Below are 14,141 nucleotides of genomic sequence, written 5' to 3' on the forward strand. Positions count from 1 at the left end.
GGTCATAGGGTTCTGCAACCATCTCTACAATCTAATTTTAGGACATTTTCATCCCTCCATAACCCTGGACAATTTGAAAGTAAAGGGAGCACTAATAATAAGTATGCAAAGAGAGCAGTATAAACTTGGTACCTCCAGGGTCTTGTCCAGGGCCAACCAGAGTGTATCATCACCTGAAGTGGAGGGTACAGGTGTTGGGAAGAAATCCGTACACCTAATTCAAGACAGTAGCCTGCTTTAAGAAATGTGGTTTTAAAATAGACAGATAATCAGAAATGGAATTCTCACTTCCTGCTGGGGTTAGGGGATGAGTGTATAAATTAGTGGGACCATTTTTGAAGACTGGCAGGATCGGTTAAAGCTGAACACATGCAGACACAATGCACTAGCAGTTCTACTCCAAGCTATGTACTCAATAGAAATGACTACTTGCCATTTGATTTCGTTTACATCAACTTCAACAACATGCAACAGTCATCTACAATGGTGCAGATCAGGATAGTGGTTAATCCTGGACAGGAGTTAGTGACTGGAAAGGGCACATGAAGGAGATCTTGAGGTGCTGGAAATGCTGTTTCTTGATCTAGGTGCTGGTTACATGGGTGTTCACTTCATAAATATTCAGCAAGTTGTGAGTTTTTAATTGGTATACTTTTCTATATGAATGTTAGACTTTAATAAAAAGCTTACTTTAAAAATGGATAGGTTTATGTTTGCTAGAGGAATATTAACAATCTGGATTGAGACAGGATTTCCAAGCCCATTAACAATGAGCTATTTTAAAGTGAGTAATAAAGAGCAGTTAGTGTTCACACAGTAACAAGGTGTTAATTTTCTTTTTAACACCTTTCCCTTGAACTAGAGGCAATGAAATTCCTAGGGAAAATAGAGGTGGGGAAAAGCAAAACGTCTTTCCCTTACAAAAGGAAATGTTTAAGATGGGAAAATTAACCACCACTTAGGAATAGTGGAGGCTTTTTTACTTTGAATTTTTAAGTGCTTTTGCTAACCAGGATAGTATTTTAGAATTGGAAGTACTACTCAAAATAATTCAATCAATTTCTTTAAGGAAAATTAAGGAAATGAAGGTCCAGAGAACTGATAAAAATTTCTCCAAATTGCACAGCTAGTTAGTATTAAGATTAGTATTAAATATTAAGATTAACCCAGGGCTCTTGACTCTTCAACCTGTATTGACTATTAATAATGATAGTTACTCTTATGGCTTCCCATGCAGCAGTCCCTGTGATAACAGCATTGCTACTGATCTAATGTAATCTCCACAAGAGTCAACAGTCAACTTGTCCCCATTTTATAAAGGGGGAACCTAGAGATGCTTAGAAAAGGTCACATACTTTGACAAGGTTAAACATCAATTAAGTAGAGGATCCAGGATTCTGATTAGTTCTCAACCTAGAGTCTAAGATTTAATCGAAGGACCATATTACTTCTTTGAATTAATAGTACTTTGCCACATTTCTAAGCTGAAGGGTAAGTAAGTGAATAGATATAGATGCGTTGTTTCTTGATCATTATGTTGTGGTGGGAAAAAGTGAGTAATTCATTTCTATGTTATAATCCAGCTATTCTCTCTTATTCATATCTTAGGAAAATACATCCATCCCCTAGACCAGTGCTATCTTCAGGAGCAATGACACTTTCCTCTTGGAAGCCATCTATATAGAAGTGGCTGTGCTTAGCTTTCTAGGAGTTATTCAACATTCAGGGAGATAACCTTGAAACATTACCTCCTTTAATGACACATCTTTATTTCCTTAGTAATGTTCTTGACAACATACAATAGGTAGTGTTAAAGATTCATGGCCAACACATCAATTTTACAGTTTTCTTCTTAAGATAAGGTACCAAGTAGAGTCTAAGTAACTATTCATATCCTAAAGTGTGAACAAAACACTATTTTGAGTTCAATACAAATATAAGAACAGTACATTCAGATAAGATATATTAGATTTGGTAAAAGATAGCTTGCTTTAACATTTGATTTTCCTCAGATTCTTTCTAAATATCTAATCTGCAGTAGAACTAAGACACTTAGGAAGCATAGGCTCATTCATTGTGCATTGTAAAGTGTATTTCCCTCCACTTCATTCACACTGCAAGACTAGCAAGGTTAACAGAATGGTAGAAAAAGTGTATTTTCTTTCCATATAATTGTCATATTTTAAAACTTATGATATACAAGAAAAGATGGAAGGAAAGAAAGGGAAGATGCATGGCAGAAGCTCCCTGATTTAAGCTAATGTTCCCTCTAATTTATTTTTTAGGTTGTAAGAAGAAAACTATGTAACGTAAAAAATAAAATACAAGGATTGAGTAGAAATGATCATTTCATTTGACTATACCCCAAAGATGATAAATACATGGCCTACTTTCTTTCACTCCCATGACAGACATCACTAATTGATCAGCTTTGCTTTCCCACCTAATATCTCATAATCTTTCTTTCTTTGACCTCACAATCTTTCACAATGCTAACATTTATCACTTACCATGTGTAAGGCATGGTACCAACTGCTTTCTACAGCTTATCTCCTTTATATCCCCAGCGAGGTAGGTACCTACTATTATTCCCCTTTTAGAGATGTAGACGCTGAGAATCAGATGTTAAGTCACAGTGTTGGAAGGGGCTGAGCTGGCATTCAAAGCCAGGGTCATTTTACTTCTATGTCTATGCTCAAAATGACGGCACTATTGGAACCATATTCCATCAACCGACTGGAGTTAGCACATAATAGATAAGCTATTTTCCATCCAGCTTCTTTATTCATACATCTCTTCTGTCACATTGCTAACAGTAGTCACAGAAAAGAAGTGTTAATGCTTTCTGAAAAAATATCTTTCCTCAAAGCTACTCATTGATTTTAGCCTTGTTTTTCATTAAAGGCCACACAAAGCAAATTCGTGGGTTGCATATGGTAGCGTTACTGTACCTCCAACCTCCTCTCTGCTATTTTTCTGCGAAGTCTCCTCTTGACTAAGGTAAACACATTCTGTTCTTTTAGCCAGTCTGTACATGTGTTTCATGTCATTCTTCTCTGGCGGTGCTTTAGTTTGCCCACATTTCCCCAAAGCAAACGGAATGTTTCTAGTGAGGTCTAACCAGCCTAGGATAGTGGGGCTATCTCTACCTTCCATGTTCTGGCTGTCTTTATTATCACATCTGAAGGCTGATTTTAATGCCAACTTCATATCTCTATTGACTTATGCTGACTATTTAATATTCTACTAAGTCAGTATAGGCCTCAAACTCCAAAGAAGTTAGATATAAGAAAAGGAAAGTAGAAGAAAGCTAAGTAAGGGTGGAAGAAGAAGGTTTAGGAAATGGGACTATTTCTGATAGGAGAGGCTGCAAATCCCCATATCAGAGTAGATATCAAAGTGGGATTTCTTCATATCTAAATAGGATATGCTTAGAAACAAAATTCAATAAAGCAATCCAGTCCAAAATGTTCTCTCCTACTTTCCCTGAAATCCCATCATTTAAAGGCTTATTGTGGTTAATAAGCAAAAACAAACAAACAAAAAACCAAACAAAAACAAAAACTCATCCATAATACTGTGGGTTATCAGAAAATCATACACCTTGTGAATTTTAAAAAGAAAGCAATTTGGTTTAACAAATGATCTAAGTTTTGGTATTGAGATGATAATTTTTTGACTGGGACAAAAGCTGGGAGGAAGGTGAAGAAAACTGGGAATTTGGGGATGGGTGTTGCAGGGGAGAAACCTAAATCCATGCTGGAGGATAGATATGATAACCATGTTTCGCAAAATAAAACTGGCACATGGGCAAACGCCTGAGACACATGGAGGCCATCAGTCCTTCACTGTTGGGCAGGCCTGGAAAACACATCATCATGTGAGCCAGGTGGCAACCACAGGCAGCAGGAGGGCTATGGATGGTTTCAGAAGCCAAGTTTACCCTTGTGGCTTTTCAACCCAGGACCAGATAAGCCGCTGCCTTCTTCTTCCCCCAAACCCAAGCGCAGATGTCATTTATCTCTAAATCACACATGGACATGGACCATGTTCTGTTTTTCTCAGCATCCCCCATGCCTCACACAAGGTCTAGAAATGAGAACTCAAGAATGAATGTTGCTGGAACAGTCTCCCCACCAAATATCCAGCCTGCAAGCTGCTGCTGCTGGAAGGAGAGTGGTGAGAACCTTAGTTGGTGGCTCTCCAGGACATACTGACTCCCAGGTGTCCTCCTGGGGCTAGGAAGACAAGATGCCCACAGTCATGCTCATGCTGGGCAGGGCCCCTTTTTCATGGAACCACAGGTGGAAACTTTGCCAAGTCAGACAAATGAGCTTTGGTTTTGCTATCGACCTCAACAACATTTATTTAAAATAAGCCTGCTTCTTCAAGTATACGACTTTCTTTTATTTTTTCTTTTATTTTTTATTCATTTTTTATTACGTTATGTTAATCACCATACATTACATCATTAGTTTTTGATGTAGTGATCCATGATTCATTGTTTGCGTATAACACCCAGTGCTCCATTCAATACGTGCCCTCTTTAATACCCATCACCAGGCTAGCCCATCCCCCCACCCCCTCCACTCTAGGACCCTCAGTTTGTTTCTGAGCCCATAGTCTCTCATGGTTCGTCTCCCCCTCCGATTTCCCCCCCCTTCATTCTTCCCCTCCTGCTATCTTCTTCTTCTTCTTCTTTTTTTAAACATATAATGTATTATTTGTTTCAGAGGTACAGGTCTGTGATTAATCAGTCTTACACAATTCACAGAGCTCACCACAGCACACACCCTCCCCGATATGACTTTCTTTTAAAACTTACTAGTTAAAACTCTAAAGTCAAGGGCTCCTGGGTGGCTCAGTCAGTTAGGTGTCCGACTCTTGATTTCGGCTCAGGTCATGATCTCAGGGTCCTGGGATCGAGCCCCGCATCAGGGTCCCTGCTCAGCGGGGAGTCTGCTACTCCCACTCCCCTTGCTCCACCCCCTTCTTGTGCTCTCTCTCTTTCAAATAAATAAATAAAATCTTTTTTAAAAAATGAAGGGAGAATAACTGCAGCCAGTTTGAGTTGGGTTTCTATAACTTTTTCCTTAAAAAGTTTGGACAAGGTGGAGGTCAGTCTGTTGGAATTTTATTTCTTCTGATTTACTCTATTTGAGCAACACCATTAAATATAAATGTGGTACCCAGCCCTAAGATGGCCCCAACGATTCTGACCTCATAGTATTCACAATCTGCTGTAATCCCATCCTCCTGGGCTTGGGCTGACCCAGTGACTCTCTTCTAATAAACAGAAAGCAAGAGTGTTGGGTTGTTAGTTCCAAGATTAAGTTACAATGAGACTGTGGCTTTTGTCTTGCTTGCCCTTTCTCGCTCTCTCTCTCGGCTCACTGGCTCTGAGGGAAACCAGCTGCCATGTTTGAGCTACTTAGTGGAGAGACCCACGTGGGAAAAACTGATGTCTCCAACCAATAGCCAGCAAGGGCCTGAGACCACAGTCACATAAGTAAGCTTAGAAGGGGGTCCTCCCCCCACCCAGACTTGAGATGACTACCGCCCAGGTCTAAACCTTGATCACAACCTTATGAGACACAGTGAGCCCAAGCACTGAGCTAAGCTGCACCAAGACTTCCAACTCACAGGAACTATAATATAATAAATGTTTTCTGTTTTGAGCTGCTATATTTTGGGGTAATTTGTCATGCTGCAATAGATAACTAATAGAATGGAATTAACCCCAGATAGATTAATAATAAAATACTTATCCTCTGCCTCTTTGTTATGTTTCCCATGACAACTCTCAATTTATAAAAAGTACTTTATAGGACATTAAAAATGCACTGTCAATTTTTTCAAGTGCACAGCATAATTCTCTTAAGTTGATACAATACTGTATTTGAGTAGCAAGATTCTTTAAGGGACTGACAGTTGAAATTCCATTCTAGTATAGGCTACTATTCAACAAATACACTGTGCACCTGCTATGTTCCAAGCACAGGAAGATAAATAGGACAGGATAGCCTGTTTCAAAGAGCTCAAGTCCATTCAGGACAGTAGAAAAGCCCAAAAGATTTGGAAACAGATGAATTAAGAGGAGTACCACAACTCATTGTTTGTGCGACAATGATCAAGCCATTTAATTTTCCAGTGCTTTTTTTCCTCATCTACAAAATGGGGAGTAACAATAATAACAGCTGATTTATCAACTTACAAGATTGCTAGAAGGGCCACAAAGTAAAATGTGTATAAAAGCATTGTAAAATTCTAAAATAAAATAAAGCTATCATTATTGCAATGCTTATTATCAAACTATAGTATACAGGCTGAACTATAGAAATAGCTAAGAATGATTCATAATTAATTTTCTGTTTATTGGCAAGTGACATTTCTTTTCTATTAACCATTTAAATATGTCCTTAAATTTGAAATTTGCACTCCAAAGGTTGTTTAGTCTTTATTTTGTTCAAAATGATGCAATCTAAATTACTCCTCTTCTGAACCTAAACCTCTCATAATTTCATTTTAATTTATTTTCTGTGAGAAAATAGTTATTGTAATGGTTTCAAGAAAAACTGAATGAAAATTACAAAGAACATGAAAAAACTAATCATTTTGGTCAATTAAAAACTGTCGTAAGCAAAAAAGTTTCTGTCCTATAAAAAATAATTTTCTTTGATGTTAAATTTAAACAATGTTTAGAGCTACCATTTAGAATCAATTAAATGTTCTCATTACCTCTATTGCCTTTCTTCACTAACTTCCTCTGATATACTTTGTGATATATTAGATCAACATTTTAAAGTGAAAAACACTTTATTTTTCATATTTTCAATATGCCACTATACTTCAATTCATTATTCTAATCCAAATAGCCAGTCCATTAATAAAAATGTATAGGCAAGAATAATTGATTCCATTTTAGGGAAAGATATCAACAATAAACTGCTTTGGACTGAGCAATCAATGGTTATTGAATTCTAGACCCCAAGCTAATATTTCCAGCTACACAGGTCCTTGAGACTTGAGCTGCCCACTTTGCTTTTAATGAACAAGGTCAAAATCATGAACTGAAAATACTATGACACTAATAGAATACCTCAGAAAAATTTTAGCCTCGAGGCATCGTAAACTGCCAAGTATCTTTCTAGTAGGCCTAAATATTAATATATACATCAAAGTTGAAGATAGATATGTCCCTTGGAATCCACTATTCTAGTTGTCTACAGTTTGGTGTGAAATAAAATAAAATTAAACATTTATTAAGCTCTAACTATGGGCTAGCCTAAGTGGAGAGGGAATACAAAGATGAAGTACGAAGTGGATGAAGTAGATAAAATATAACTGAAAAACTCAGAGAAGCTCGAATGAGGAATGATTTTGAGCTTCCTATTTTGGACAACTTTTTAGAGGACAATGCCTTTAAAAGAGAGAAGGAAAGTAGATCAAGCCTGTTTGGAGTGGGAGATAAGGTACTGACTTCAGTTTAGGAAACGCTGAAATCTGAGATGATAGAACATCCAGATGAGAGTCCACAATATGGATCTAGTGCTCATTCATGAGATCTAAACTACAAAGAAGAAGGAGGCAAAGGTTTCCCCAGAAGAGTTTACAGATGGAGAAGGCAAAAAGCCAGGACTGAACTCTGGGGCATTCAAGAGTACAAGGGGGAGAAGTAGAAGGTGATCAAAGAAAGGGAAGAAGAACCAGGAAGAAAATGGGTCATAGAAGCCAAGCAAGGAAAGACTCAAAAACCAAAATGACGACCAATGTTACAGAAAGATCAACAATATTAACACCATTTTAAAGACGACTAAATCATGATGTACTAACCGAACATAATTTAAAAAACAATAAAATTTTAAAATTTTTTAAAAAGACCACTAAATCTACATTCAGGAAATCACTGGTGATCTTAACTGTATCACTTTTAGTGGAGTTTCTGGTGTGGAATCCGGAGGACCACGAGGCATTGTTCTATCAGTCTAATATTAACTGAACACCTTCTTTGTACTTTGGGATGGGAAAGTACAGGCTGTATATATAGAACTCTTTATAAAAGATACTTGGGAGGGGATGGGGGGAGCAGAGGACTCGGAATAGTCTATATCTTCAGTTGAGAGTGTGTTAGGAGGGGAAGAACAGGTTTGGAGTTCAGAAGACAGGTACAATTTGGGAGTAACTGCTCAGGGAAAGGGAAAGAGAGCAACTAGAGATAAAAGCAAAGACTGATGACTAGTGTTGAAAGCCCAGCTGAGGCTGGAACTCCTCAGTTTGTAATATCGCCAACCTCCACGGTTGTATTGTCTTTTTCTTCCAGGAATGTCAGTAGCCTAGGAGCAGAGTAAAGAACACAGATGGTTTGGTGGCACTAAAGGCCAAGTACTGGCAGGCACGTGAGGCAGAAGTCCAGGAGAGACAAGCACTTGAGGGGCCTGGAGATTAAGCAGGGAAGTGGACGCTTCATGAAAGAATGAGAAGTCAGCAACATTCTGACAAGTGGAAAGGACAGGTAGGAACTGAAGGCCACGGTGAGCTTAACATTCAGATTTGATGGTGACGGAGAGGTTGGAAAATGGGATTTTATGAGATTTCTGAGAAGAAAAAGATACAATCATAGAGAAAACCTGCTAAAATAAAAAATTACCAAATGTCTTAATGGAGCAAGAGAATGGATTCTACATTTTGAAAAATGATACATACCACTATTTTTCTCTATACAACTTAAAACTTATACTTTGCTCTTAACATTACATAATTCCAGGTAGTATCAGGTCATTTCTGAAGCTTGAGATTACATTTCAAATCAAGAGACCCCTGTCAGGTTAATAAAGTATTGCCATTTCTAATTATTTGGGAAACTTGCAACTTTAAAAAGAAAAAAAAATTAAAATTAAAAAAAGAAAACAGAGACTTTCCAAATGAAAAGAATAAATAGCTAATCGTCTGAGACAATTACAAAAATCCAAGTAAGACACTTTGAAAGTGAAGTCCAAACTGGATAATATAAATGACATAACCTGCACTAAGAGTTCCTTGATCACTGTTGTCAAGAATCAGAATAATATTCACTCTTAAAATTTATACTTTATAGTAAATAATTTCACTCTACTTGAGAAATATTTCCCATCAGCCAATTATTTTATTTGGCAAGGGGGATATGATTCATGTGTGACTTGGTAATAGAGAACATAAATAAAACTAATTCCTATATCCTTTTCCAATTTTCATGAATTCAAGGATTTATTTGGAACCTCTAAGAGAACTCTTACTTTTTATGACAGATTTATGCCTGTATTCACATTGTTGTTCATATAGCTTCACTGGTTTTGTGCAGTTTAACTTCTAATAATTTGAGTTTTAGGTTATCACAGACACAACATGCATTCACATTCAGATATTCAGATGGCCAGATACTCACATTCCTCCTGCTCTACTTCTATGTTGTTGAAGGACAGTGAACAAGGCTTAATCCAGGTGCCCACCCTAGACTGGATTTGTTTGCTCATCTTGGTGATAATACATTTTCTTCCAATCTAAATATGCTGTGAATATACATTAGTTCCTAATTTCAAATTTAGTGGGGAAACACACATACACATGCCACAAAGTTATACCAGAATGTAAAGCAAACTGTCCTGTTCAAAGTGCAACTGAGTTCAAAATAATTGAATGAAGAGGATGGAGAAGAAAATTTATTTCATTACAAAAATGGTTAGTCATAACAGCAGTGGATTTTGCTGCTTTTTCTACCTTTGGAGACAGGGAATTATATCCAAGATGACTCAGGAGTTCAACAACCTGTCAGGGGGGCTGAGGTTCCCATCCTGACAGCACCCTTGAATGGCAGAATGAGGGAGGAAGGCACACAGCACTACAGTTGGGAGAGATGATGCACTTATAGCTCTCAGCATATAGTATGTGTTTTTATTTTTTATATAGAAAAGCAATTTATTCCATCATAAGCACTTACACAGTTAGTCATGGAGAGTAACAGGCCTGCTGGTGAAACAGGTCACCCAAAATAGAGATGGTACCAAACTAGTGGTCAAAGACTAACTCCTAAAAAAAAAAAAAAGAAGAAGAAGCAATTCTTATCCAGGATTAACTTAATTTTAAAAACAAATACAAGCTATCAATTCACTCTTCTCAACTCAACTGAACAGTCTACTTGTGGTATAACTGTCAGGTAAAAACATACATCTTCACAACTTGGTGGTCCCAAGTTTTTTAAAAAACCATTTCACAGAAAGGAAAGCAATATGAAAACAGCTCAAAAAATACACTAACAAACAAAAATATATGGGGGAAAGAGGAACGCATAGTTTTTTTGACTTAACTGAAGAAACTGAAAGGAGACTGGTCTACATAGGAAAATGTGCATCCTGGAAAGTCAGGTGTGAAAATTTTAGAATAGGAATTTATATGACTTGAATCTCCCCCATTTCCTGAATAAAAATGACATCTTGTGGTATTTATACTTTATGGCTCAGACACCTACCTCACTTGGCTCTACTCCTTCCTTACTTTAGCCTTTACTTAAAGGAGTCTGAAAATCTTGGGGATATAGTCTAAGAAGAAAAATAACCACATAATATTCCACTTTTTGTGGCTACTTTAGATCTTTGTTACTAGAAAATTCCTAAAGAAAATTTAAATATAAGTCTGTGGCTTTACTGAATCAAGTCCCCCAGTTAATATTTAGAAAACACCCTCTGTTTGGGCTAATAACATTGTTGATGGTACCTATCATAGAGGGATAGCCAAACAAAGTCTGTGTCTCAAAACCAGTGTTAAATCAATCTCAGGGTTGAGAGGAAAAAAAAGGGGGAGTCTAAAATCACAAGAAGTGCAGACATATCTAGGACCCTTGTCCTTCTGGATCCACGCTTCCTTCAGGATCTTCATCATTATAAATGTTCTCTGCCATTTGCCCCACTTGCATGATATTGTCTTCTGATACAGAACAAATCACCCAAGGTTCATGGGGATACCAGGAGAAATCAGATTTCTTGGCAGTGTGACCACCACAAATAAACAACAATTCTGGTGGCCCATATTCTGCATCTTCTGGGGATTGTTCCTCTCCAATTTTACTTAGATCCCAGACATTCAGTCTGCGATCAGTACCACTGGAAGCCAAAATAGTCTCACTGTGGGGCGACCACTGAACCTGGAATATTTCATCCTTATGTGATTCAAAGGAATGCAACTTAAGTTTCAGATTTCTCAGATCCCACAAGGCAACAGTCTTGTCGGCTGATCCTGTGGCCAGAATGAACTCACTGTAACGATTGAAAGATAGGCAGTTCACTTCAGCAGTGTGAGCATCAACTGAGTGGGTTGGTTTGGAAGTATTGTTTGAACGAGTATCCCAGATCATAAGTTTCTGATCATCAGCAACTGACCCAAACAGAGACTCATGGAGCAAATGCCAGGAAACATCTTCTACTACCACTGTATGTCCTGTAAAGATGGTCTTCACATCCACCACTTTTCCTTCCTTTGGAACAGCGCTGATGTCCCAGAGGCAGATGGTATGGTCGTCTGAAGCACTAAGTAAGTGCCCACTGAGATTTGGGTTCCAAGAAAGTCCATAGCCTTCCTTCTGATGTCCACGCAGACGCAAGTCTGGGTTGCACTCTCCAGAAGGGTCTGGTTTGGAAGGATGTTTTGTAGAGTCAAAAAGAACATCACTGGATGGAGTCTTTGTTGCAATGATGCAAGGGATCTGGGGCATATAACGCACCCGGTTTACTTCTCCTTCATGGTTGATCTTGATTTCTATTTCAATTTTTCCACCAACTGAGCCAAAACCTCCAAATTCTCCTTTCTCACTGTCGTAGTGTGAAGCATCAAACTGAGCATCATCATTAGGGAGCTGCACATTGGCTAACACAGGATGGTTTTGTTCATCTGACATGTGTGTTCCCAGGACAAGTCGATGAATGCTGAAGTCTTTCCCTTCCGCTCTGGTTACATCTGCAAGCCACTGTGCAGTTAGGCTAGGCCACTCCAGAGCATGGGTCATCACCAAATCGAAAAGAAAAGGGGTGTTCTTTTTCCATATTTTGTACTCTTCGTTGATCACATGTGTTCTACTGCGTCATCAAAGGCTGCTTCCTTGTTGGCCATGGCGGGCAGGCAAGCTGGGGGGATCCCGGGGTCGAGCATTGCGGGAGGGGTGGGGAGGCTATGGGCGCTCGCTCTGCATGCGCAGCCTCTATTGTTTCCTGCTCCAGCATATAGTATGTGTTTAATGAATATTTGGTAATAAGATCTAACAGCTCAGATAATTTTATGACACTGGGAAATTTAATTAAGTTCATTCGGCCCCAGTTTTATGGAAAATAAGGATGATAATATCTGTCTCACAGAGTTGTGAGAACTAAACGAGCTAATGCATGTAAAGTACTTAGCACAGATCCCAGCATGCACTAAACTCAAAAGACTGCACATTAACAAGTGTGTTGAAAAAAACAAGGTAGGCTTTTTATTATATAATTATAAAATATATAAAATATAAACACTTCCTTTCCACTTCTGTTTTCTTTGCATTTAGATTATCTAAAAAAATCTGTTGTTAGAACTGTGTTCTCTTATGCTACTGGGGTAGCGGAAGGGAGAGGGACAGTATCAGAATTATAGATATGGCCAACTCAAGTTCTTATAGCCAAAGAGTACTGTTTGCTAAACCTCCTACTTATTTCAGATACATGAATAATGACTATAAAGTAATGAGGTAGGTTTCTGTGGGTGGCTCACGAGAATCAGTCTCCACAGATTTTTAAGCAAGAAACATCTATGGATGGCCCAGAGTGTATCTAGGCAGGCAGCCAGGCACTGTCCCAGGTGCTGGAATATGAAGATGCCTATGTGGCACCAACAGGAGAGACAGGCTTAACCAGTTGAGCCACCCAGGTGCTCCTGGGATTTTTAAGAATGAAAGAGGTACTTGTCCCTATAAATCATGAAAATTTGGTACTGATAGATAAGACCAGCCATAAACAACAGTTCTCAGGTGCTGGGAATTCCCCAACTCTACGTCAATAATGAAAGGCCGCTGTAAATCCATAAAGTGGACATTTATAACCAACTGCTGAACACCTGTATTTCTCACCCGAAATTTTGACAGCTTCTCCCTTAAAAAGTGATCATGACTCCAGGCAGGATGACATGTACTCAGCAAAGTATTTTCAAAGTATAAGTTTGTGTTTATGCCTTCAAAGTACTTGCAGGAATGAATTTTTCCATGTGCTGATCACAGTTTACAAACACAAGTGTTAACCCAACTGTAATTGCTCATAAAATTCTCCACTGCAGCTCTTTTGTTAACCTACATCCAATTTTTAGGATCAGCAAGATGGCCACTGTTGGCTTCACATTCTATACTGGTTACATTTGACATGTGCTTACTTTTATTTCAAAAATGGGGCTTCACAAATCAAATGTTATTTTCCACACCTGCAAATTCATGAATCACATACCAACACCAGCAGAAGAGCAACATGAAAACTAAGACCAACTCAGCAGGACTCAGAAGCACCTGTTTTCACAAAACGCAAACCACTGCACTGAAATTAGGCATACATTTTAAAAGTTTATTAGTTAGATGCATCTCCTGCATCTAAGATTTTTAAGATTTTTAAGATTTTAAGATTTTTAATCTCACACTGAATTTATTTCTAAATATAAAAAAATAATACTCTGAATCATATTTAACAAACAGTAACTGATCTAGAAAATAGCTTCACATCCCAACAACCAATGTAAAATTTCCCCGGTTATCTATTGCTAGTAAAATAATAAACAACAGAAATGTAAGAGGTCCATTTATCCATAAAGCACAGAGAATGGTGATGCTGGGGGCTATAACCTGAAAGACCATGTACAACTTTGTTCACTCTCTGGAAAAGAATTTCTTTGACATATAATACTTCCCCCCAAATGCACAAGCCATTGACAGTCTCTATAATGTAGTGATTTTCAAAGTATATTTTTGTCCTACAGAAAATGAACAAAAAGCCACAGAACAATCATACATTTTAGTATCGTCTGATTACATGGCAAGCACATTTTTAGCTTAAAAGCTATGCTCAATGACTATTTAGAATCCAAGTGTAAAGAAGACCATGACACAT

The 14,141-nt window shown here is 38.0% G+C and overlaps 1 protein-coding gene and 1 pseudogene across 10 annotated transcripts in view; both read right to left on the bottom strand.

Annotated features, from left to right (window-relative positions):
• The window catches only part of GRIP1 (glutamate receptor interacting protein 1), a 621,865-nt gene that overhangs the window by 335,094 nt on the left and 272,630 nt on the right, over positions 1 to 14,141 (bottom strand). The gene's annotated exons all lie outside the window — the stretch shown is intronic.
• On the bottom strand, positions 10,304 to 12,225 carry LOC102735551 (histone-binding protein RBBP4 pseudogene; annotated as a pseudogene).

This window comes from Leptonychotes weddellii, chromosome 5, assembly GCF_054177405.1.
Source record: "Leptonychotes weddellii isolate Sample4059 chromosome 5, ASM5417740v2, whole genome shotgun sequence".
Taxonomy (NCBI): domain Eukaryota; kingdom Metazoa; phylum Chordata; class Mammalia; order Carnivora; family Phocidae; genus Leptonychotes; species Leptonychotes weddellii.